The sequence below is a fragment of the Ambystoma mexicanum genome, chromosome 4p, assembly GCF_040938575.1.
Source record: "Ambystoma mexicanum isolate Mex_15411 chromosome 4p, UKY_AmexF1_1, whole genome shotgun sequence".
NCBI classification, from domain to species: domain Eukaryota; kingdom Metazoa; phylum Chordata; class Amphibia; order Caudata; family Ambystomatidae; genus Ambystoma; species Ambystoma mexicanum.
Genome location: NC_090927.1, coordinates 1,060,455,437 through 1,060,481,267, shown reverse-complemented (window position 1 = coordinate 1,060,481,267; position 25,831 = coordinate 1,060,455,437).

Sequence of the window (25,831 nt, the reverse complement as noted above, 5' to 3'; positions counted from 1 at the left end):
AAGCAGCCTTTTCCACTACAAGCGAGTCTGGGTGTTTTGTGCAGTAAACCCAAAAGACTCAAATGAAAAGGTACCCAGAAGCAGCGAACCGAGGAAAAGAAAAACTGTATCTGGTGTTTGACCCACCTGGTGAGGAGAAAGGGACTGGTGGCTTGGAGTGTGTGCGGTGGAGGCGAAGGTTCTGCATGTGCGGTCGCCTCCAAGTGCAACATTTTTAAGGGGGAAGATCGCATTGCTTTGCTTAAGCACTAATCCCGTTTCCCCAATAAATAAAAACACACAAATACAAGAGTGGCAGACACCAGCATTGTCTGAATAGCTCGGCAAGCGCCAGCATAAAAGGCACAATTCATGTGCAACAAGTATCAGCATGTACATGGCATGTTTGCTTCGGAACCTGGCGGATATGATGCAGGACATGGCAGCAGACACCTGCCATACAAGCCCATCAAGGGAAAAGTATACTACAAGCAGTGCCTACTTTCAACAACACCAACCAACGATTGAGGCTCTTGCACAACAGAATATCGAATAGCAGATATTGAGGATACAGTACATTGCCCCCCATACACGGCACAATTTCATTAATTATTGCCTGGTACATAACAGCCCAAGACACATCCACCTAAACAAACATAGCATGACTTGAGAAGGTCAACTGCATGTCTCTCAATATTGCTGCTTTTGTACTTTAGGGCGTTGGATCAGATCTGCCTCTTTACATCAGTGCCCGAGTGCTCTATACATTTTTCTTTTTACAACCCCTTTCCCGTCCTTTCAATCTATTCGTTTCAAAATAGATTTAAGTGATAACAGACAAGTTACACTACGGATAATGCATCAAAATAACAGCCGTCCTTCACTGTTGCAATCAATGGGCCTCATTACGAACCTGGCGGTAGCCTGGCCTGTAAAAATGGCACGGCTGCCACTAGAGTCGTTTTTTTCCGGCGCTTGTCAATGGGGAATTACCGGGGCATTGCGGTGTCAGTGCTATCGTCAAAGTCTGTGTCTGTGAGTGGGTGCCTTTCCGTCCGCCAGGTCAGACCTGGCAGACGGAAAGGCACCAGCCCGCAGAACTCGGAGTGTGCCGGTCCGGTAACAACAGTGCTGGTAGCTTACTGGCACCATTGTTACTGGACCGGCACACTCGTAATGAGGCCCAATGTCTTCTCTGTTGCCGGAAGAGAGAATTCTCTCCCCACCAACTCTGCCCTGCAGCTCCCTGCATCACACCAGCGTCAGGCAGAGGACTTCCTCACAGTAGGCACCATTCAACTATTCTTCCAAGCTGCAAACATGAGCAAGTGAAGAACACAATCCTAGATAGACAACAGTTCAAATCTGTTTGAGATGCAATTTATTTATATTGCATTTTTTAAAGCGCTCACACAGCCTGCGAGTATCAAGGCGCTGTTACAGGAATTGTTTTTGTTTTGTTTTAGTTGCGTATTATAACGCTTAAATACCCAGAGGTTTCAAAACGCGGACCTGGGGATCGAACCTGTGTTACATTGTGTCATCTTGCTTCCAAGGCAAACACGTTGCTGCTGAGCTGTCCTCCCAAGATATTGCAATCACTCAATGTCTATGGCATCCTAATAACACCATGGATGAAATTCTAGACCAAATTGAATTGAAGCAGTTTCTGGTGGCTCTTACACAGAAATGACAAAACATAGGTAATAGAACACCCTCATATTATGTTAGAATAAGCCATTTATTTTTCTAGGTGTACATCTCTACATTTGGCACCAAGAAACAGAAAATGTATTACATGTGAAAATCGAACACTTTTGTCAATACATTTAATTTTCCATACAAGACCAGCAACTCCATCCTCCGAAAAAACAACTCCCTCGGGAAAACCCCAGAAATCCAAGCTTTGATATATCACCATGTCTATTCCCGCTCATTCTCGCAGCATACACCATTCCGCAGCACTGCAGTTTGCATAGCGGTTCGGGAGGGAAGTCTCTCTGGTGCAGCATGCTGTACCCAACTAGAATTAAACATAGAAATAGTCGCCATCATTGGAGCCCACACAACCCCTCTGCAAGGAGACTCGCGCAGGAAACTGGATTGCTCTGCCTTTTGGGCACCATAACCTTACAATTCTAGAGTCCCCAATGGGCACATATACATTTGCATCTTCTTTATTAGGATTTAGCAGGAAAAAGGATAAGGTAACCAGTTAAGAGCAATGCAAAAATTCAGGAGCCAGTCACGAGAACCTTTGCCATTACAGAGCGCTCTGCCATGGAAGAAGGGAGGGGGAGCTTAGATAGCAGATTTTGGTTATGGATGCATTGAGACACATGCTATTATTAACCATCTAGTCATTGATGTGCGGCAAACAGGATGAGATGATCCCAGGGCCAGTGTGATGGAGCCACTGAGATCAAAATCAATATGGGTATCAACAGAATACGTTTAGAAGGTAGAAGAGAAAGGGGCAATGGTGTATATGTTAAAAACCCAAGGGTAGACAACAGAACCCTGGGGGAACCCACAGATTAGGAAAGTAGACTAGAGGGGAAGGCGCCTAACCTGGTTTACACATCTTTGTTGTGGAGAAAGAGGGCACAATGCAATATGGAGTGCCCCCATTGAAGTCAAAGGAGTCTCATAGGTGATTTAGCAAGTAATTATGGTCCATCATTTCAAACATAGCCAAAACAGCAAGTAGGAGGAGCAGAGTTCGAAACTGAGGGGAGTTGGGAGCTAATGAGTTCCTGCTTGTGGGACAGAAGAGCCTGGTTAGCTTGACACCAACAGCTACCAGGAAACCAAACAAACATACCTACGTGAATGCAACATTTGGGATAATCTATAAAAAAAATATTAGCTCAAATCTATAGGACATGTAAGGGTTAAAGGTTAATAAATAATGGACAAAATCATACGTTTTCATCTTATGTGGAAGTTAGATATGCACAATGCTATGTATCAGCTCTTTGTTACTGGCTACAGGTTTATGTGGGATAGCCAGGAGCTGCTTTTAGCTCCTGCTTATCCAATCTCAATTACGAACCCTGGAGGAGGATGGCTAGAGTGTTTCTGTTCTGTGAGTTCAAGAAGTCTGGTGGGACGGAAACCGATTCTAAGGCACGATGGAAGTCTCATATTATTTGCGTTGCTTTATTTGTTCTCTACATCCAGCAGCACCACTGACAGAGCAACAACAAAGAAACCTCAGTAACATAATCTTAATTCAGATGAGCCCAAAGTTCCAAACCTGGTGTCCTTCTTGCCTGGTATACTGCTTTTCAGTCAGTTCAGTGCTATCTCTTGTTTCTGTGTTACCTTATGGATTTATACATGACAGTACTATTTTGTATTACTCTTTTATTAATTGTGATGGTTGTTTGTGATAATGTGTCTACAATCCTTTCTGTTGAATTACCTTGGTTGTGGCACACATTACTCTGGCAATAGTCACCAGCATGCCATCTATTTGTTTCCCTTTCGGACCGTAAGTGTTCATTTTGAGTAGAGGGTCACAGAGTGCGAAGCCTGCTGGGGCGGGGGTGGGTGGATTTTCTGTGACGGTAGCTGCGACCCATGCTCAGTGTCTTTTCTTTGTGGGCACGGACCACGGGTCCTACGTGGTGCATCATGGATCTGTGATCTGGAGCAGCAATATGCAGGGCAATGGCAAGAGCAAGGCATAGCGTGTGCCGTGCCGCCGGAGCAGAGTTTTCTTTGGGTTCCGCTGCATTGTCATCTTCCAAAAGATGTATTTTATTATTTTTACATTTTCAGCATCCATGCCAGGCTTGAAGCCTGGATCTTGAAGTCTTGCGTGATTTTGGCGGCCATAGTAAATTAGGGTCTTTAAAATTGGACCCAATAGAGAGTAGGGCTGCAGGGTTGTAAGCGGCTTTTCCTCATGTGGCACAGATCAAGCCAGCTGTTCGTTTGATCTCTGTCAAAGGAAGATTGATGTTAATGTATTTCTGAATGGATTAATACATCAGTACAAAAGGCTGTGAAGGCCTTAGCCTAAATTTGCAGTGGAAGCTGATGATTGCTGGTCCTGCTCCGTGCCCGATATTTGCTCTAAGAGGAGGGTTACGGGCAATAGGTTGTTTACACTTGTAAATGTTTATGGCCAAAAGTACAAAAGTGAATTTGCTTGAGTTCAATCCGAGGCAACGAAAAAGAGGGACTGGATGATACGTAAGATGATTTGACTTCTTCTGAATAAGATCATTATTTGATGGGAGGAATCTTAGTCACTACAATAAAATACATTGGGCCTCATTACGACCCTGGCGCAGTGGGTTTACGCCAGCGTTATTCGCGGCGGACCCGTCCGCCCTACTACGAGTTTCCGTAGCGCCATGGAGCGTTTTCCGCCTGGTTTTTCCGGGCGGAGAAATCCATGGCGCTACGGGACCTTGTCGTTAATTACGCCACCGTATTTTGAGGTGGCGTAATTAACGCCTTCCCCACTCCCATTATACCCCATGGGGCAAAAATGGGAATGGGGAAGGGTAAAATGGGGAATGGGGATTTACCGCCCCGCCAAGGTCGGAATGGGGCGGAAAATCCGCCAACCCCCATGGCGCTATCGGCAGCTTTCCGCCGTGCTCCATGGTGCATTTTGCACCGCGATTTCCGCCAGGGTCGTAATGAGGGCCATTGTCTCTGTCAAACAAAGCCTTGATTTACCTTTTCAAACTATTATGAGCCACACAGGGGCCACATCTTTGATCCCCAAGATATACCCCATCCCAGCCCAAAGGATTGGCGGATATGGGGCATGTGCTGGATTACATAACCTTATGTCCGTGCCAGGGCTCGATCCTAAATGAAAAGAAGAGGGGTGGGGACGGGGAGGGGGGTTTCTATGCACGCATTGTGGTGTGACATCACCGGAATTGAACAAATCCGAAAATGAAATATGCAAATTATATGTCACTCGTCTTTCACAATTGAAGGAAGTGCACAGACCAAACACGCATTTACCAAAAAAAAAACAGATGTATTATTTATATGCTGCCTGGGAAAGGTATGCACATTTTAAATCTAACAATCTGTAACGCAACAAGCCTGTTTTGCAGAATGTCATTACAGGACATTTTAGTAGTGAACGTTAGGTATTCATGTGGTCTTGTGACTAAGTGTCACACCGCACGGACGGGGTTCGATTCCTGGGTGCAGTACTGCATGCAGCAAAATGTCACATTCTTTTAATTAAAAAAAAAAGAATCCTTAAACATAAAAAAAAGAAGTGGCCGGAAGCCGTCTACTCGCGGGGTCCCTTGACTTGCGCCCTGCTCTGTGGTCATCACTGGTCAGAGAGACTAGAACTGAGAAAGCCGACCAAATAGGTAGGCACAACACATGTATGCTGAGCAGAGTAAGAGGGGGTACATTATGTTGGAAGAAAGTGGAGAGAAGAGAAAGAGGGGAAACGTGGAGTGAGGATCCACAGAAATGGGAGGAGGGTGTAGACGATGGGCAGACCAGTGGCACACATGGGATGAGAGAGAGAGAAGGCCCTATATATATGGTCGCCATATATAATGTCACCGGGAAAAGGTTGTGGCAACATTATATAGGTGACCATATATATAGGGACAGGGGGAGCGGGGTTGTGAGGGTGTCTCCCGCATGTTCCATCTAAAATGAGTCCCTGCATCTTTTTGCATAGCGTTATTTTTGAAGGGACATTATTACATGGAACCCTTGGAACCTGGTAGAGTAGAGGAGAAGGCTAGCTTGGTAAGAGACAAGGAGGTGATACTCTTTGCAAAGCCACTTTTAAGCTGAGGTGACTGGTCAAGCCCACCGTATCCACAGCTTAGAAGAAAGGGGTGTCCTCACTCCACCACACCATCTTGCAGCCAGTTCAAACACTGCATAGTGCTCTCAGTAAGCCAGCCCTCCTAGTTCTGAATTCCATGTAGTGGCCATGTTGAAAAGGCCAGTCATGAAGCAAAAGAATGGCTCACTGCAGCGAGATCTGAGGTCCCTGTCCCTGTGCTAGGGGGACATCCAGAGGTACGAGGCAGAACTCTGGTGACAAATGCAGTCAAAGTGGAAAGTGGGAAGGCCAATGAGTGGCTTCTGCAGGTATGTTCTGGCCACAACAAAGCCAAGGTGCTGGCACTCGTGCCTCACCCCTCATGTCTGCCCATAAGCCAGCCATAGCACTGCACAGCACTCTCAATAAGCTTGGACTCTTGCTACTTAGTTCAACTGCAATAAGGTGGCCATGTTCCTGGTGTGTGAGGAGAGTTTCCTTCTTTGTTTTAAGAGGACAGTTCTCAGCATCCCCTGGCTAAGGCGAGTCTATCCAGGCTATGATGTCATCATCCAGCTGACATATATGTACGGTCAAACAGAGTTCAGTTTAGCTACAACTGCTATAGGGTGGTGAGATGAAGAGGTATGCTGTAACTTCATAAGGTGCATTTCTGGAATTGTGAAAATGGTTGTAAAAAGCAGTGGAACTGTTAATACTAAGAAAAAGTAGTGAAACTCCGATCCTAATAGTCCCTGCCATCTTCGACCTCTGAGGGACACAGCAGTCTATAGGATACTAAAATAGTACCAGCTGCCCTCAAACCTGGGTCTGTTGTTTTTTTCCAGGCTTTTCTGCTTGGTACACTCTTTTTCGATAGGGTACTGGAACCCTTGCTATGCCTGCAATGTGTGTGAAACTGCAACCCCTTCATGAGACAGGCAGAGAGAGACTTGAGAGACAGGCTTCTGGATCCCTACCCTGAAAGAAGGCAACCCTGAGCGGCGGGTGGAGACCTGTTGCTTTACATCCCCTACTCCTATTATTTTGGAACACCCCGGACTGAGTCCCCAAATAAAGGTTGTTAAACTTGAAATTGTGGTATTGGCTATTTTTTGATACTATTTGTATTTATTTATGTTTTATATAGTGCCTTAATCCAAGGCGTTGTACAGAGAACAGGGAACGGTACAATACAATGAATACGCAAAGAATTATAAGAAAACAATCAATCAAGCATGATGCAAGAGGTGAGACTTCAATGACATAAGAGATAAACAATAGACAGAGATAGAGCTAAGAGAGTAAGGGAGGGTGTGCCAACGAAGGGGAGCTAAAAGAGTGAAAGTACGAAAAACGAGATTGAGCACAAGGGGGCCAAGGTGCCATCAAGAGAAATTGAGGAGCAGAGAGAACGAGAAGGGGTGTAGAAAGCTACCAGAACAGAGAGATAGTCAACGGCAAGACCATAGAGGCATTTGAAGACAAGGCGTAGGAAATTAAAGTTGAGTGTGAAAAGATAACCAGCCATGAGTAGCAAGAGAGGAAGAGATAGAGTCTCGGAAAGCAAGGAGGCAAAGAAGAGGAATAGAAGGGTTAAAAACAGATTTGAGCGGGGCAAGATGAGAAATTAGGAGCCCAAAAAGAGGAAATCAACAATTTAGAAGCTTTAAAAGTAAGAAATGGACAAGCTTTAAGGAAATTGTGTAGGTGAAAGCGACAGGTGTGCCAAGTTAGAGAAATGTGATGAGAGAAGGAAAGGCTACAGTCAAGGTGAAGCCCAAGAATTTGCACCATACACGAGATTGTAAGCTGGGATGGGGGAAGAAATAAAGGAGGGGAGAAGAGGGGAAAGGGTGTTAGCGGGAAAAACCTCTGTTTTCCCAGCATTAAGTGTAAGATAATGAAAAGGCATCCAAGATTTAATGGCCAGAAGACAAGCAGAAAGAGTGGTGAATCCCAGAAGAAAAAGAAGACATGGAAAGAAAAAGTTGAGTGTTATCAACATAAAAGTGGTGTGACAAGCCAAAGGAAGAAATAACGGCAGCAAGAGGGAGCGTGTAAAGAGAACAGAAAAGTACCTGAAACGGACCCTTGCGGAACAAAGTGGGCAAGCAAAAAAGATGTAGATGATTTGCCAGCCCATGACACAGAGAAAGTTCTCTGAGATAGATAGGAATAAAACCAAGATAGCACAGAGTAAGCGAAACCAAAGGAAGAAAGAGGCGCCAGTAGAGGAGAGAGGTTGACAGTGTCGAACGTGGCAGATAGGTCCAAAAAAATAAGAAGAGGTGAGTGTTGAGAATACCATGCAGTAGGGAGTCCGAAACAGAAAGAAGAGCAGTTTTCGTGGAGTGAATAGGGCGAAATCCAGACTGGAATTGTGGGAGAATAGAAGAGTCAGAAACACAGGTAGAGACTTGGGAATAGACCAACCGTTCAAGCAATTTAGAGTGATAGGGTAGCAGGGAAACAGGACAAAAATTTGAAACAATTAGTTGACCGGCGGTAGCTTAAAAAATATTGGGATAGTGGAAGAATGTTTAAAAGGCGTGGGAAAGTGGAAGTTGAGAGACAAAAATTGAAGGGGGAGGTGAGGTAGGACACTAATGGAGGGTAGACTTTAAGAATAAGTGCAGAAGGGACAGGATCAGTAGGAGAGGCAGTGGGGTGAGCTTTAGCCAATAGAAGAGAAGTGTCAGCATTAGAGATTGATTGAAATTAGGAGATGGCGGTAGAAGAAGCAGGGGTAAAAGAAGTCGTGACTTCAGGTGAACTGGAAGCTCTAATGTCAGAGCGAAGAGAAGCAACCTTGGAGGAGAACAATTGGGCAAAGTCAGAGGACGACAGAGTATTAGCAGAGTGCTCAAGAGAGGGAGGACACAGAAGTTAAGAAAGTATTTGAAAAAGACGCCTAGGGTGGGCATACTGAGTGTGTCAGAGATCAGAAAAGTAGAGATGTTTAGCAGAGAATAAACAGTCGTCATAGAGAGCATGATAAGAAAAGTATGAGGAACGATCCACCGTAGATTTGGTCTTGAGCCAATGTCTTTGAAGACAATGGTGGACACGGCGCATGGAACAGAGATGGAGGAAAAGCCATGGTTGAGAAGGTTGGCGAGAGGGATGGGAAGGCGATAGGGGTAAAGTGAATCAAGAGAGGAAGAAAGAGACAAAGAAATAGTGGAGGCATCTTCATCAGGTATTAGGGATGAAATGGAGGGATGGGGAGGAAGGACAGAGGTACAAGTGGAGATAAAGAGTGAGGAGTTAGTTACGTAAATCATGTCAGTAGAATGATGATGTGGGAGAGAAAACAGAGGAACACAAAGAAACTTGAGGAAATAGTGAGACAGAAAGAAGATAGTGGTCAGAGAGATAGACTGGGAGAGAGGAAACAGGGGAAGCAGAAAAGGACGAAGTAAAAATAAGATTGAGACAGGAACCAGTAATATGAGATGGGGGAGTTTAAAGAGAGTGGAGAAAATGAGAGTCAAGAATTGAGAGAAGAGGGAGAGTAGAGTGTGTCGACAAAAGCTGAAGATTTAAATCACCCAACAGTATCAAAGGGGTGGATGTAGGAAGAATATAGGAAAGAAGATGATCAATATAATCACAAAAGGAGCCAACAGGGCCAGGAGGTCAGTAGATAAGTAGAAAGGAAATAGAATAGGCTTTAAAAAAGATATTGTAATAGAATTCAAACAAAGAGTAAGTAGGGAGAACCAAAGGCGAAGACATTAGTAAGAAAGAGGATTGATAGAGAATGCCAATACTACCTCCCCAAGCAATGGGATGAGGGACATGGCAAAAAGAGGTCTGTGAGGTGGGGAGAGAGGCAGCCACCGTAGTGTTGTATGGGGGACTCCATGTCTCTGTGATACAGAGAAAGTGTAAATTGAGTCTTAGGAAGAGTTCCAGTATGGCAGCGGATTTGTTGCAGACAGATTTTGCATTCCATGATCCAAGGTCAATGACTGCAGCATTATCCCTTTGTCATGTTGTCGCTTTGTAACATTACCAATAGTGGTGCCATGTATTAGCTCCACCTTTCTTGAGGTCAAGTGGTATCTTGTGCCACACATTCAAAGTTGGTGAACAAAAGGTCTGGGTCTTTGTAAAACCGAAGCACAGATGTTAAGATCCACCCAAGCTGATGCTGCAACTTCTGATATATTTGCTCTGCAGTTAAAATACTTGTTGGATGTTTGTTTGGAACAGCTAATTGGCCTTCCATTTTGGGCATGGATGTTGATGCTCTCCACTAAGGTTCGAATAAGTACACAGAAAGGGTATTGTCATGGCTGTAACAGTAGCTGAGGAGTTGGATCTTTCAAGAGGGTTTAAATGAGGAGGATGACATCAGTGCTTAATTTGTAAGAAAATAAGTGCCAGGGCCGACATATTTTCTAGCACACCTGTTACACATTGGGGTGGGCAACTCCCTGTCCACTGTTGACACTACCCACAGCTGCTCCATAATGTGTCAACATATTTGTGGTTGAAGCTCCCACCAGTTAATTGAGGGTGATGGATCCACTGTGCGATTTACAGATATCAATCGTTATAACATATTAGTTGTGTCTTGGAATAAACTAAATGTATATTTCTTTAAAACACATAATTGTTAACATTTTGCTCTGATCCAATCAGTGGCAGGTGGAACATGTTAACATCTAACCACAGAAAAAAGAGCAAGCTTGCTTTCCTCCTACGCTCAATTGATGCACTAATGCATGCATAACCATTACTTAACTAATGAACTTGCCTATCAAACACTGGAACAAGATTGGCTTATATCAGTTGTCACTCATGACAGGAACTCGTCTTTGATACTGGCCTTTTCGCTGACCTTGCCTCTGTGCAGAGGCTGCTGGCTGGTGACTAACCTGTTATTGTCAACCCACCGTTGTGGTTATTACAGTAGAGAATGTGCAGCAATGTCATGCAGGCTTAGTGGAGCAGTGTGCAGACATGGCCAGCATCACTGCCCAACATGGACACTGTCCAACTCATTGTCATTCATGAAAATGGATACATAGCCTGATCAACTTGGGGCATCAGATCCATGAATAACAATGAGCGAGCCCGGGCAGAACCCTGGCCAATGCACACTAAAGGGCTTGAAATTAAGGTTCAATGAGCGATAGCTAAACCAGCTCCTGGGTGTCAGGCATCATGCAGTAAGCAGGAGCTGCCACTAGGTTGCCAGGAACCGGTACACAGTGTACCACATGAGATTCACAGTAACGTTTTGACTATTATGTATGATCCTTTATGTTTAAAGGTGTCCTAGGTGTGTCCTAGTTCTTCTTTATCAACATTTTAAAATTCTCAAAGTTAATGTCACATATGCATGTTTGTAAGACACCACTTGGGTTGTGGAGCCAAACGTAGCTCCTGGTATCTGTTGGTTTCAAGGTAACCAGGATCTCCTAGAGGAGCTAATAGCTCCCGGCTTGCAGCAATTTCAAACCTTGCACTGTGGTTGTTATATCCCGATGACTGACTGACTGCCAGTTAAAATAATAAAGTTGTCAAAACACCACAACATCATCAAGCTGGAATCAGCAATAAGTAGCTATAAGTAGCAGGGGCTCAGAAATAAGTGCCAGGACTGAGCCCTGGCAAGCCCCCCACAAATGAAGCACTGACGCAGATGGCTGGTGACGCCACTTGTTTACCACCTTTAAGAAAACAGATTTAAAAAAATTCCCAAAAACCACATCTCCTTAAAACCTCGTTCCAGTTTTCTTGCTTTTTTGTCACCAATAAATGTCTATATGCACAAAAAGGATTGGGGTTTTATATATGTTCTGTACACTTTTACTGTATTTAGTAAGGTCAATATTAGTATTGTGGAAGTAGAGTGCCATCTAGTGGTACTGGAGAGAATAAAATGTTAGCGAAATAATGGAGATTCTGCATACGGACGAACTCGTTTCCCAGTATTTTGTAGTGGACTTTGGAGGCCACTGAGATGGCTGGGTGGGACTTTGTGTTCATCCTCCTCCGCTATTCTCACCACTGGCAATGGAATGGCTTGCGGAACAATATGTGAAACTGCAAATGCAGAAGGGCTGGTGGTTTCTATTGGTCGAGGCATGTGTTCATTCGTTGGAATCCGTTGGTAAATGTCTTCTAGTCCTTTTCTAAATTATTTTTCAGACACTATGGGGCTCATTTTTGAGGCTCCTGTAAGTTGGTGGCAGGGTCCTGTTACTCTTGCACTTTAGCGTAGACTGGTCCCCGCCGCCAAATATTCCTCATTTACATGGTAGCGTGCAAAAGGGGGAGGGTAGGGGTGGCAAAAAGATGTCCTACGCTTGTACACCGCTCTTTTGCACTCTGCCATGCAAATGAAGTAAACGCTGCCTGCCATGTATGCATTGCATTCAGCTTTTACAATGGATTTCTATGCTGGTGCAAAAAGCAGGCGTACTCCAAAGAATGCTGCAGCATGTGCACAGACATGAAAATCCAAGCTGGTGCAAATGCTGGAGTATTTGTATTGCAGAGAGAAAATCAATACTCTAGAATCTCTGTCGAGGTCCTGTGGGCCTATAAAAGGCCCATCTCACTTCCCGGGGTTCTGCGGGTTGTGTTTGGCTGTTAGAGAGGGCTGGAGAGCTTGTGCTTTAGCCACTGAATGCATGTGGGTGACTTTTTACAGACTTTATCCAACATTTTAATTTGCATTGTGCCTGTTTTGTGTATTTCATTAAAATGTGACACTCCTTTGAAGAATATTTTGTCAAACCCTTTGTGAAAAGCCCATGTGAAACCCTGTGAAAAGCACTCGTAAAACCCTCAGTGACACCCTTCATGTTATTTAAACACTTTACCTTAATTTTCTTCTTTCAACCAAAAGAAAACAAAAATAAATAAAAAAATAAACCAGTAGTTGGACTCTTTTGGAACTCTTTTCCTTAGTGTCCCTCACAACCGTTACCATGAATACATGTTATCATGAATAAAGGAAAGGAACACGTATGTCCCATTGGCAGCACATAACCTTCAGATGGAGATTAGGAGGCAATGGATGTTGGGGGACACGTGGTCTTCGATGCACATCCTTTTAACATTTAGGCTGACCCCTCACCTGTGGCCATATATGTTGACGTTTTGGATGGTGAAGATGGTGGGGAGCGGCCAAGTGATGGACACATTGAGAGGAGAATGTGGGAAGGATGGAGCCACAGAAAAGGAGCATGCAGTCATTGGACTAGATCCCTCAATTATTTTGGAGAGGTTGGCAAGAGAATGGTTTTCTGATGAAAGAAAAGGCGCTGTTGGGAGAGTAAGGAAAGACACCAGCATCTAAGGAGGAGATGTTGCCGTGGTAGGCTGATGGTAAGGGGCAGCAATATAATGAGGTAGATGCAGGGCGAGCGAGGGAGAAGCTGGAGGGCTGCAGATGAAACAGGAGGGGCAAATGTGGAGGTAAAGCAGGAGGGAGAACCTGAGGAGGTGGATATGGAGCACCCGGTGGAACAGGAGGAGGATGTAGCACACAAGAAAGTGGATGCAAGGCAGGTCGAGGAGCATGAAGAGGTGGATAAGGGGCAGGAAGAGGAGTGTCAACAAGAGGTGAAACATAAAAGGATGCAGGGGAGCGTGGTGAGTATGCAGATATGGGGCAGGAGAAAGGGAGGCAGGAGGTAGAGGTGGAGGAGTGGCAGACAGAGGATGGGGAGAAAGGTGAAGAGACTGTTTTTTCCCATTCCATGGAGGAACAAGGTGGGCCAGAGTATGACACAAACCAAAGGGTACTGCAACATCCCTTTCTATGATGGCTCCTCCTGGGTGTGGCAGTACTTCACCCTGCCAGAAGGGAAGGCACAAGCAGATGACTATACAGTTGTTTGCAAGATCTGCCAGAAGAGTCTATGCATTATGCATTGGGCATGACAGTAATGTGTAACGACTTTTAGGATTGGTATGAAATTATGTTTAACATCCATGTTGCATTCAGTGCCCCAAACACCACAGTAACTTCTTCCAGTGGTGCTGAGGACATACCTGCCAGCATGTCTCAATTGCAGGTCGATCTCCTCAGTGACCTATAGGGCAGGAAAAGGGACCCAAATACGGCCGGTGGAAAGGGCTGTACCACTCGTGCTTCTGTTAGGTCTGTGTGTCAATGTGGTGGAAAGAAAAGCTGTGTCTCCATATGGGAGCAGCCATAGTGATTTCTTGTTTCAGCATTCAGGCACATATTGTCTGCAATGTCGGTTGGTGGTGGTTAGCTGGCAGGAGTTGGGGGACAGTGCATTCCAATATTCTGTGGTACCTTACATGCATGTCCATCTCCCCAAAATTGGTGACTTAATTCAGCAAGAGATGGAGGAAAGACTGAACTCATGGATTAGGGAAACCCTGTGAACTATTTCTGGCTACATTTGACTATCAGAGACCCTGAGAAAAAATATTATGACTGCAACTCTTTCGTACAGCAGGGGAGCCTAAAGTGTCTTATTTTGGTTTCTCTTCTGTAGCTGGGAGAACTCGAAAAATTCTCATAGTCACGGTTCTCAAGTAGCATGGAGAAAGGATCATATTTCTGACTTTAGTCCCAGTAAAGTTGGGGTGGATGACATAGCTATTGCCAGTTCAAAGGGAACCTGTTTATTCTGCTTTCCTCATGTCGTTAAAGTATCCATGCGAACCGTGTGCAATTTCGATTCAGGGTTGAAGGGCTCAGGCCAGCTATGACTTATAATGAGTTATGTTTGTATATGAATGTGCAACCGTGTCAAGAGGTCACAACCTACCACTGATGAATCCCAAAAGGGGTGTGCTGTGAACACGATCTGAAGATGGTGGTTAACATTCACAGTGAGCAATGAGACTGAAAGAACTGGAGAAAGATGGGATTTCTTTGCATATGTTTTGTCCAATCACATGTGGGTGGTGGATTGTAATAGAATATATGGGAGTGTTTTTACAGTTGCAAAAATGTATATAATGTGTCAACTTCCTTATGTGGTTCGGGGAGACTCGGGTTTGTTTGACTCCTCAGCGTCATCTAGCTCCTCTTTGGACAATTGTACAATAAACTTGCTTTGCGTACAAACGTGCACTCATTCCTTAAGTGGTGGGCCTGCTTCCGATTAAGGTGATTAAAGGCCCATTCACACACATATAAACACTGATAATGCTGTTGCATGCCCAGAATCACTGCAGGTGCTACCTTGTGGCACTTCCAAAACCTTGCATACACTGGTCCAAATGTAGTACACAACTCGAACAGCATTGTTTAATCTGATTAAGCACGTGGGGTTGCCAATAAGATACTCACCACAAATTGTGTTATTCAATGATGTTCAGGACCCATATATCCCATTTCAGAAACAGTTTCAATCACAATACAGAAAATTAGGCATAAACATCTTTATCAATCTTTTCAAAGAATTTGCAGTGGTGTAACTTTGCTGAAAATGTTGGGTAGGACATGACATCTAAATGAAAGGGGCCCCTGCCAAATGAATCGGACACAATGATGTACCACAAAAATTGGGGGAGGACAAACACCCTTGTCCCCCCCCCTGAAATTACGCCCATGCAAAGAAGGCAACTTTATATTTGTCGACAAGCTTAGGTGGAAACGAGAGGTGAATGAGTTAATACCCTTTTTGCATTAAAGGTTGCATCTAAAATTGAAGCACTACTTTCCAGACACTATGGAGGAGCCTAGGTCATCTCCAGTGCTGGAATACAATATAGAGTCAACTTTGGAGACACATTTGGTCTTGAAGAGCTGACTCTTATTTCCAGACCGCCAAACTTGTAATGAAGTCTATTGAAGCTGTAAATGGCTGAAAAGAAATGTTTTTTTTTAAAAAACATTTTACGTTAACACCAGCATAGGTGGTATTGCTAAAATAAATACTGAGGTATTTCAGAACTACCACCTCTGCCCATGGTAAAATCTGAATTGGATGGGTTTTCACAAATACCAGCGGCACAGTTGGCACCTTTCTACAGAGGTATTTCATAATAAAAATGTGTGAAACTCTGAATGACCGCCGAGTTTGTAGTCTGCTAATAATTATTACCTGAATGTTACATCTGTCTGTGCAGCTTTTTTAACTATGTAAAAAAATTAGTACCGCAAACAGTCCAACAGCCATTTCTATAAGCACCATATAGTCACCTCCACTGGGTGTTTTTCAGGGTGCAATCAAACCCTTTTTGTGATGAAGTCACCAATGATCAAGATATTCACCAGAGCATAGGGGAAGCATTCTTACAGAATGTAACAGAGGACAAACACTAATAAGTTAAGGACCCTTACTTCCATGGCAAGTAGTAGTCCTGCTAGCCTGCTGAAAAGACCAATGCTGTATGGGCCGCAGCGGTGCCAACATTACCATTCAGAGTCACAGAATCTGCCAATCAAAAGCAAACAGTGCGGCTTGGTGGTATGAACATGCACCTGCAGCCTAGGCTCTTCACCCTCTTACTAACTCACTGTGGAAACCCACATATGGGGTCAGCCCAGGCACTTCTGCAAAATTGCTGAAATCAAGATGAGTATCTCTCTACGTACAGAAGCTGAGCAGGTCTTGCAGCACTTGGTTCCGTCAAGGCAGGCTGGATTCTGAAGGATTTTATCGTCTCCTCTAGCCCAGGGAGCAAGAGCCCAGCCAGCCTGGGGAGCAATTTCTCCCTTAACCTCCTTTCCAACCCACCACTGATTTTCAAGCATACAATATCATCAATATTGTTGATGGAAGATGGATTGGGCGGTATAAGCGACAAGAGAAATGTACTTGCTTATAATGAAGACAATGGGGCTCATTCTGACCTTGCAAGTCCGGAAACAAGGGTGCCAGGAAGCTTACCGGCATGGTTGTTTCTGGACCAGCATATTACAGGTCTGCCTGCTGGAGCCGATGTGCCCGACAGGTCTGACCGGCCGGGCACAGCAGCCACGGTAGGAAGCCCGATCACGGAAGCACTGGCACCATTGTCAACTATGCCAGTGCTTCCGAGTCCCTATTCCTATAGAGTCCTGTGGCACTCTATGGGAGTGGGGGACAGCATTTTACCAGCGCCTGACTTTCCTTACCTACGGGGTTGTAATCTCCCGGTGGCTCTGGGAAATGAGGTGCCGGTAAATACTTACGGGTGCGGCAGCAACCCACCGGTAGCACCGGCATGATTACTGCCTGACATGTAATGAGCCCCAATGTTTCTGACATCGTTATTGGTGGGTTGAGCACATGTGTTGTTGCATTTTCATCTGGATTATGTTCTTCATGCAATCAACCACATAAGTGCATCCCTGCACATTTTAAGGATGTAATGTTCATGTTGGTTCACAGATTTCTCATGCAACTGAAAATAAGCTATTTTGACCTTAATACCTTGGTCTTGACATGATGCTAGGAGGTATTCACTGCTATCCTTCAGTGAAGTGATGTGTACATCCCCTCAAAAGGTTGAGAGCACCCCACACGAGCTGCTTGGCAAATCATAGGTCTTTATCATGTTCGACTGGTTCAGCTCTAGCAGGTACACCAGTGGCAGTAGCTCAATGAGTGAATCACTGTGCCGGCGACCATGTTTCGTGGTCTCCACAAAAGACAGTACCACACAACAGAGATCAAACAGCAGCTGTCACTGTCTTGGTGTATAGAATGCCTTATCCAGGGCTTATGTGTGACTGTTGCAATATTCAGTAATGACATTGCACTTTTCACTTTGACCTTCCAACATGTGCAAAGTAAAATTCCAGTGGGTGGCAACTGTGCTCCTGAAGTGGTGCTATTGCAACTTGTGCTGTACATTACGTTGGTGAAGGACATTTTTAAAATGATTTATTTATTTCTTACTATAGTGCATTTTATGGCTTTAAATAAATCTTATACACTGATAGAAAAATAAACCAAAGGCAAACATGTAGTCAAGTGTCATACAATTCATAGACCATCTGTGCAATAAATATTTAAACAGAACATTTAATCCTAGCATAAATAAAGCAACTGAGTCTCACTTGCATCCCAGAAAGATAAAACTCTTGAAATCAAAGATATCTGATGTAAACTTAATATTCTAGTCCAAAATGATTCTGCTTTTATAAAATGTCTTTCTCTTACAAATGTACCCAAGTAGTGTTGGTGTAGGGAGATCCTCAATTTAGACTCAATCGGAAGATGCCTTATAATTTCCATCTGCCCACTATGCTGACAGATTCTGCAGGTGCCCAACATCCTAGATATACACTTTCTTGCATCCGTCATCTTCCAGATGTCTGTCGAGGCGACATAAAGTTATTTGGAAAGCAAATTATAACATTCTGAAGCCTCCTGTATTCAGGAGAACTCTCAAGTAGTCTACTGAAAAGGAAGATGGTTAACACTGGCCTGCTAACCATATATAACCGTTTTCTTTTTGCATTCCTTCATAATAAGGTTTATGGGTACTTTCATCCAGATCTCTGCAAAATAACTCTCAAGAATTATTTGCATTTTAGTTTATTCAAACATTTTAGCAATCTCTAAAACATTCAGAGGCCGATTCATGGAATAATTAGCGCGGCGCAAGTGGGCAAAAACGTGCGATTCGCAGTGGAATAGCGAAAATCGCAGTGCAATTGCGAAAATCGCACGAAAAGCAGCGCACGTCGATTCATGGAAGGCCGTGCGCGAGAAAACCAGCGGATGTGCGATAAAAGAGTGCGCGGCGCACGTTGGCGCACAGGCCATCTAACAGCGTGCGCCAGGTCACAGCGAAAATCGCACAGGCCACAGCGAAATTCGCACATAGCGCGGCGCACGCAACAAAAGTAGGCGGAACACGGGCGTAACACTCGGAATGGGGAACAACTTGCCAAAACGTGGGCGTCACGGGGGAAGTACAGGGCACAAGTGCGCGGAACGCCCACACGCTCACCTACAACACGTATTCATGGAATAGAATAGGGGAAAAAAGCGCACGCTCAAACCAGCGCACAGGCACAAACACGACCGCCACAAGAAAGCAGGCGGTAGCGTCTCTGCGGCTGTAAGAAATGTGCGCCAAAAGGTGCGCCAACAAATCGCACCTATATACTGCCATGATGAATGTCCCATACTGTGGCCCTCCAGGAAAAATGACGTGCAAAGGGGTACCCACAAACACGGACACCCGCTGACAAAAAATACGTGTGCGTGTATACCGGGGTGCGCGGGAAGTCTAACACGCGATTTCAGCAGGGTACGTGCATCACAGGGGTTCGCGTGAAGTTTCACACGCGATCGGGCCTGGGGGAGCGGGCTACATGTATATCAGGGGTTCGCGTGAAGTTCCTCACGCGATTGGGCCTGGGGGAGCGGGCTACGTGTATTACAGGGGTTCGCGTGATGGGGGAGCGGGCTACGTGTATTACAGGGGTTCGCGTGAAGTTTCTCACGCGATCGGGCCTGGGGGAGCGGGCTACGTGTATTACAGGGGTTCGCGTGAAGTTCCTCACGCGATCGGGCCTGGGGGAGCGGGCTATGTGTATTACAGGGGTGCGCGGGAAGATCCAGGGGTGCGCGGGAAGTTCCACACGCGAATAGCCTGGGCGCGTGTATTTCATGGGTGCGCGGGAAGTTCCACACGCGAATAGCCTGGGCGCGTGTATTTCAGGGGTGCGCGGGAAGTTCCACACGCGAATAGCCTGGGCGCGTGTATTTCAGGGGTGCGCGGGAAGTTCCACACGCGAATAGCCTGGGCGCGTGTATTTCAGGGGTGCGCGGGAAGTTCCACACGCGAATAGCCTAGGCGCGTGTATTTCAGGGGTGCGGGGAAGTTCCACACGCGAATAGCCTGGGGGCGCGTGTATTTCAGGGGTGCGCGGGAAGTTCCACACGCGAATAGCCTGGGCGCGTGTATTTCAGGGGTGCGCGGGAAGTTCCACACGCGAATAGCCTGGGCGCGTGTATTTCAGGGGTGCGCGGGAAGTTCCACACGCGAATAGCCTGGGCGCGTGTATTTCAGGGGTGCGCGGGAAGTTCCACACGCGAATAGCCTAGGCGCGTGTATTTCAGGGGTGCGGGGGAAGTTCCACACGTGAATAGGCTGGGGGCGCGTGCATTTCAGGGGTGCGCGGGAAGTTCCACACGCGAATAGCCTGGGCGCGTGTATTTCAGGGGTGCGCGGGAAGTTCCACACGCGAATAGCCTGGGCGCGTGTATTTCAGGGGTGCGCGGGAAGTTCCACACGCGAATAGCCTGGGCGCGTGTATTCCAGGGGTGCGCGGGAAGTTCCACACGCGAATAGCCTGGGCGCGTGTATATCAGGGGTGCGCAGGAAGTTCCACATGTGATTTGACAGTGTGGGTCCTCCCAGGTGTAACCTGTACACCCTCCACGGCCCCTGCAGGCAGCCCACACCACAGGGGACTACCCTGCATCCCAGGTCATGTCCCGCAGGCAGCCCACCCACCATGGGCATGCCCCCCAGCAAAGGCACATGTCTCCTTGAACTAATGAACACCAACTCATGTCCCCTTACACCCCCACCCCTCAGCACTGTGGGGCACCTGCCAGCAGGCCCCCACCCATGTCCAACTCATGTCCCCCACCACCCCCACCCCCCAGCACTGTGGGGCACCTGCCAGCAGGCCCCCACCCATGTCCGACTCATGTCTCCCACCACCACCACCCCCCAGCCACCAGGGTCAGCCTCCACCAGGCCCCCACTCATGTCTCCCTCCACCCCCACCCCCCAGCCACCAGGGGCACCCTCCACCAGGCCCCCACTCATGTCACCCACCACCCCCACACCCCAGCAGTGCAGGGTCACCCTCCACCAGGCCCCGACTCATGTCACCCACCACCCCCACCCCCCAGCCACCAGGGGCACCCTCCACCAGGCCCCCACTCATGTCTCCCACCACCCCCACCCCCCAGCACTGTGGGGCACCTGCCAGCAGGCCCCCACCCATGTCCAACTCATGTCCCCCACCACCCCCACCCCCCAGCCACCAGGGTCAGCCTCCACCAGGCCCCCACTCATGTCTCCCACCACCCCCACCCCCCAGCCACCAGGGGCACCCTCCACCAGGCCCCCACTCATGTCACCCACCACCCCCACCCCCCAGCCACGAGGGGCACCCTTCACCAGGCCCCCACTCATGTCTCCCACCACCCCCACCCCCCAGCACTGTGGGGCACCTGCCAGCAGGCCCCCACCCATGTCCAACTCATGTCTCCCACCACCCCCACCCCCCAGCCACCAGGGTCAGCCTCCACCAGGCCCCCACTCATGTCACCCACCACCCCCACACCCCAGCAGTGCAGGGTCACCCTCCACCAGGCCCCCACTCATGTCACCCACCACCCCCACACCCCAGCAGTGCAGGGTCACCCTCCACCAGGCCCCCACTCATGTCACCCACCACCCCCACACCCCAGCAGTGCAGGGTCATCCTCCACCAGGCCCCCACTCATGTCTACCACCACCCCCACCCCCCCAGCACTGTGGGGCACCTGCCAGCAGGCCCCCACCCATGTCCAATCCATGCCCCCCTGCACCTGGGTCCCAACATTCCCCAATCATGTCCGTAATGCCCATCCTCCCCTGCCAAAAGGCCCAACCAACTATCACACCCACCCACATATCAAAGGCAATTACATGTTACACCCCCAATTTAAATAATGCAATTTAACACATGTCTGTCACACACAATGGCTGCAAGTGAATGACAAAACACTCAACATGACATGCCTGAAAGCAATGAGATGATACGACACATTGAAGATTAAAAAAATAATATGTATTTAACAGCAAGTAGAATGGAAATGAAATAAGAAAAAACACAAAGCAAATCAAACTAAACAAGATGAATGTCCAAGAAAATAATCTGAAAAAATAAAATAAGCCAATGAAGAAGATCATCCTGGGTCCATGAGCCCTACCAAATTAAACCTAACTGACTACTAACTAAAAAGTGAACTATATACAAAAAAGTGGTGGATTGTCCAATCGCAACCAAAAAAAAATCAAAAAAACAAAGGAAACCTAACCCTAACTATATACAAAGGCAGCGGGCTATTCGGACGGCTCACTGGTTGTTGTCATGGGCCAGGGCATCATCGAACTCCTGGTCAATGGCTTGGAGGCGGGCATGTTCCCTGGCCCCGAGGTCCCGCAGGGATAACGCAGTGTCAAGCTCAAACTCCCTGCGAAGACCCTCGAGGCACTCAGCCCGCCTCAGCGCCCTCCGCATGGAGTCCTCCGCCCTGACCATCGTGAGCCGTTCCTCCTCTGCCCGCTGCCGCTCCGCACCTATCCGCTGGCACAACCTCTCCCACACGGAAGCCACTCCCATTCCAGGGTTCTCCTGCCCTCCGGCCGATGCCTGCACCCCTGATGTTGATGGCCCCGAGCCATGATGCCTCCCACGTTGAGCCTGCTGCTGCCTCCGACGCAACTGCCTGTGCCAGCACGACGGCATCCAGGCTGATGGAAACCACCGACGCCGTCGTGCACGTGCCCTGCCCGATGATGCCGTCACATCCTCCATCTGCTGGGGTCCAGTTGCTCTGGTGTCCACCCCTGCTGGATCTCTGACTCCCGACTGTGGCAGGGATGGGATCCCCACCGAGCTGGCTGCATTGGTCGGGGCAGGTCCACAGGGGGCCCTGGTGGCATCTGGGCTGGAAGACGGCAAGGAGAACGACTGGTGGATAGCCTGCACAGAGGAGGAGAGGGCCGCCACATTGGCCAACACATGCAGGAAACCCCCGAACATGGCCGATCCCAATTGGGCCACGTCGGCACGGTGCACTTCGTGATGACGTGCGTGCTCCTCCCGGGAAGCACGCACGGCATCACGAATCACAGCCGTGCGCATCGCGACCCCAATCAGGACCTTCTCCGCACGGCCAGGGGTTCCCACGTCCGCAGGTGGAGGGGAGTCAGGTGACATGGACATCCCCTCTACCTGCGGACAGGCCTGGGACGGGGCATCCCTGCTGGTGCATGGTGGTGCACTCACAGGGTCAGGGACAGCGACATGCACAGGCCCCTCCACGGTGACCTGTGCTGCCTCCTGCCCCTGGCCCTGGACTGCACCACTTGCACCAGCAGGGATGCCCCCACCAGGCCCCATGTGTGCCCCAGTGGCGGCCTCCTCCTCCTCTGTGCAAACCACCAACCTGGATGGCTCCTCACCGTCTCCCACCGTAGCAGGCCCCTGTGGGGCCTCACCCACCCTTTCCGCTGCAGCCGTGGGGGCATCCCCGCCGCCTTGCTCCACAGCGCCGTCTCCGCCCTCTTCTTCACTAGCCGCTGCGTAGAGGGAGACAAAGAACACAAGCATCAGGGCACTGTACAATGGTCCCCTAGACAGGAAGCAATAGCAGATGAGCACCACTGTCAAAGTACACTTCCATCATGTCCCTCCACAACACATGGGTCAGTCCAGGCAAAACACACACAGTAACAGGCATGGTGCATGCCATGGACATTTCCATGCATGTCCAATGGACTCTTGAAACATTCAATGATATGTAACTCACATGCATCATGGCTCATGCCCATCACATGCACACACTTCACCTCAGTCACATCCATCTGGCCCCAAACACACCAAACACAGCGGATACAAGGGTAATTTGGCTGCTTTACTGAATCTCTGCATTGTCACACACATGTGTCATGCATCCATGGCATGCACAAGTCACAGACACGCAGGTCAGGCACACAGACATGGCTACCATATATGTACCTGGCATCAGCACCCATCCCTCACCCCCACCCATGTCCAGGTACAGAGACTGGCATGCTCTCATGTTCAAAATCTGAATAGGGCTCCCCATGCGGCATTTCAACACATGCAACAACCATGTGCATCACACATCACTGGTCGCACATGCATTACCATGATGTCCCTGCACACATACATGCATACATGGCCTATGGCACACATACAGGCAAGTATCATAGAACCAGCACACCGCAACATGCCCTGTCTCACACAGTAATGCATGGACACTTACCGCTCAACTCCAGACGGGCCTCCCTCTCAAGGATCTGGGCGTGGAGCGCTGGGCGTACGCGTTCCAGGACCCTCATCTGGATGGAACTCATGCGGCCCCGGCCCCCCTCCACGAGGCGCCGGGCCTTCACAAGGGTCCTGGACCTCAAGTCCTCCCAGCGCTTCTTGATCTTCAGGACGTCGCGGGTTGCCACCCCCTCCGCGTTGATGGCAACCACACAGTCGGCCCAGATCCTCTGCCGTCCTTCCTTGCTGGCGCGGGACGATCCAAAGAGGGCATCATACTGCCCCAGGACATGCTCCACCAGGACACCAACTTCGGTGACAGTGAAGCTGGTGCCCCTCTGCCCCTCTGGCCTGCGGTTGCCACTGGTGCCAGATGTGGAAGTGCCCGACATGGCAAACCCCAGAGGCAGGTGTGGGTGGGCAACTGGGTCCTGGGGCTGGGCTGTGGAGCGATGTAATCCCAGTTGGGAGTCTTCAGTTCCAGCAGGGGTGGACACAGCAACTGGACCCCTGCAGATGGCTGATGTGCAGGCACCAAATGGCAGGGCACGGTGGCAGCAGGCAGGCAGGCAGGCAGCAGCAGATGGCACGTGGGAGGCTGCTCGGGGCACTGTGGGGCAGTAACTCGGCCTTCTGGGCAGGAGCGTGGGCTTCCGTGTGTTTTCGCGTGGCCAGCTTGATACGGAGTGATTTGGCACGTGAATATCCTGCACGTCAGCGTGAAATCCGAGGAAAGGCCCTTAGCGCGTAAGCGCGTCAGCACGCATACGCGATTCTATTGGACCAGAGTCCCTCAGCGCGTAAGCGCGTCTGTGACGTGACCCGCACGGGTGTTCCCCACTCAGCACGTGATGACGGGGCACACGTGGAGATACTGCACGTCAGAGTGTCATCGCGTGTAATTGGACAAAAGTGCGCGTACACGCGATTGGCCTATGTACGTGTATTTAATGGGTGCGCGGCCACTTACGCACGCAAGTACGTCAGCGAACCTGTATCCCGTGGTGCGTGTGAATTTCCACACGCTATTGGACTGGGAACTGGATTCCAGGGGTGCGCGGGTCACACGCTGTATCCCGTGGTGCGTGTGAATTTCCACACGCTATTGGACTGGGAACTGGATTCCAGGGGTGCGCGGGTCACACGCTGTATCCCGTGGTGCGTGTGAATTTCCACACGCTATTGGACTGGGAACTGGATTCCAGGGGTGCGCGGGTCACACGCTGTATCCCGTGGTGCGTGTGAATTTCCACACGCTATTGGACTGGGAACTGGATTCCAGGGGTGCGCGGGTCACACGCTCGCCTAGAACACGCGCAAAGCATAAAATTGCGGACTTTAACAATAACAAGCTCAGACGCCAGGATGAACATACCGTTCCTAGCAGCAGTGGCAGTGGGCTACCAAAGGAGGAGGAGGAGGATAGTCAGGGCCAGAATATTCACACCCAGAACCAGCCTTTTCGGGATGCCTGATGACCAGGTGTATGGGAGGTACAGGTTTCCACCACACATCATACTGGACCTGGTGACTGAGTGGGAGGATGACCTCACATCACCCACCCTGTGCTCCCAAGCACTCAGCCCCCTGGAGAAGGTCCTCAATGTACTGCACTTCTTAGCCACTGGATCATTTCAGCGGACAAGTGCCATAGTGGGTGGGGTGTCACAGGCCACCCAGTCACGCTGCCTACACCAGGTCTTGAACATCATGACTGCACGCCCATCAGTCCGCAGGCACATATACCTGCCCAGAACACCTGCAGAAAGGCATGCTGCCGCCCTGGATTTTTACGCAGTGGCACGATTCCCCAAAGTGCTAGGTGCCATCGACTGCACCCATGTGGCTCTACGTCCCCCCAGGGCATCTGAGCACATCTATAGGAACCGCAAGCACTGGCATTCCATCAACGTGCAGGTAGCATGTAATGCCAAGGGAATCATCACCTCAGTATATGCCAACTATCCCGGCTCCACCCACGACAGCTTCATTTACCGAATGTCCACCCTAAGCCGGGACCTAGAAGCTGGGCGGCATGGCGATACATGGCTGCTTGGTGAGTATGTATGCCACTGCACATGCATGCATGTTGGATA